Source organism: Cynara cardunculus (assembly GCF_001531365.2).
Source record: "Cynara cardunculus var. scolymus isolate 2C chromosome LG 9, CcrdV1, whole genome shotgun sequence".
In the NCBI taxonomy this organism is placed as follows: domain Eukaryota; kingdom Viridiplantae; phylum Streptophyta; class Magnoliopsida; order Asterales; family Asteraceae; genus Cynara; species Cynara cardunculus.
The window spans coordinates 8,304,263-8,305,633 of NC_037536.1; the positions used below are offsets into that span (position 1 = coordinate 8,304,263).

At 34.6% G+C, this 1,371-nt stretch overlaps 1 pseudogene; it reads left to right on the forward strand.

Annotated features, from left to right (window-relative positions):
* LOC112517743 overlaps window positions 1-1,371 on the forward strand; it is a 15,885-nt pseudogene that overhangs the window by 708 nt on the left and 13,806 nt on the right.

The window sequence follows — 1,371 nt, forward strand, 5'->3', positions numbered from 1 at the left end:
AGTCCCCATAGTTCTTGATTGGGTTATTGGAAGCAACCGAAGTTGCAAAGAGGCTACGGAGTGCAAGGGTAATAGTTCCTGCAAGGATGCAGAGATTGGTGGGTATCACTGCATCTGCAATAAAGGTTATGAGGGCAATCCTTATCTTGATCCAGGTTGCCAAGGTAAGTTTCAGTTTTGAACAAAATCATTTAAAAAAAAGAATCCTTTTCGTATATGCAATGATACCAGTAACTCAGTGACGACTTTTTTCTTTTTTTGATGTTTATAATATGATCTATAGGGAATATTTTATTTTATCTTTCTCGTGTCTCTTTGTTTTAGTTTATGAATACTTTTCTTTGTTTTGTTTAATTTGTCGATATATATTTTTCTTTGCTAGATATCGACGAGTGCAAGAATAAAAGCAATTGTTATGGTAATTGCATTAATACTCAAGGGAGTTACAATTGTACGTGTTGGCCAGGATACACGGGTGATGCAACGACTGCAGATGGTTGTCGATACGTTGCTAAAGAATCAAAATTTTTGGCTTTGGTATTGAGTCTAGGTAATTCTTCATATAACTGTTAATTAATATGTTAAATATTACTTTCTGTAATAAGGTCATTAACAAGTGTATATGTCTATAGTCACCAATTTCTTATAATCCATCAAGCTTAAAAACTAAAGCTTTACTCTATTTGTCTTGATAAGAACAGTCCACTTTACAATATAAGATCTTAAAGACAAGTTGTTGAAGAATTTAATAAGCCTTGACCCATAGGGGTCGAACATGAACCATTCTTGCTACTTTATTTGTCCCTAAGAAAGGGATTGGGCATGAAGGCCTCTTGCTATACTATGAATCAAGGAATCTTTAGCACTTTCTTTTTTAAAATTCACATGTTTTTCCATTGGAAACTGAGTTGTCTTATGGCTTTTCTACCTTTCATTTCACTTCATCTTTTCGAATCAACATTTTCTTCTGAAGCTTGTTTTCTTCGTCAACCTAACTATTTCTTCCCAACTGTTCATTGCTTTTTCATTTAAATGTTTTACCTCAATTCCTAAATCATCTGCATCTTCCTCGTTTAGTTTAGCCATGACTTCTACAACTTGCCTTTTCCCTCCACCATTCTTCCTTCAGTTTAGACATGGGGCTCTCTCTCTCTCTCTCTCTCTCTCTCTCTCTCTCTCTCTCTCTTTCTGTGTGTGTGTGTATATATATATATATATATATGATGACCTGCAGCCACTAGCATTACAAAATGGATCTTTATATGAATGCTTTCAATTTTTCGCACCAAGAATCAGGTTCTTTCACATTTCGATTAGGTAACTAATTGAAGAATTTCTCGATCCTTTTATTTTCACATGTAGCTCTCGGTA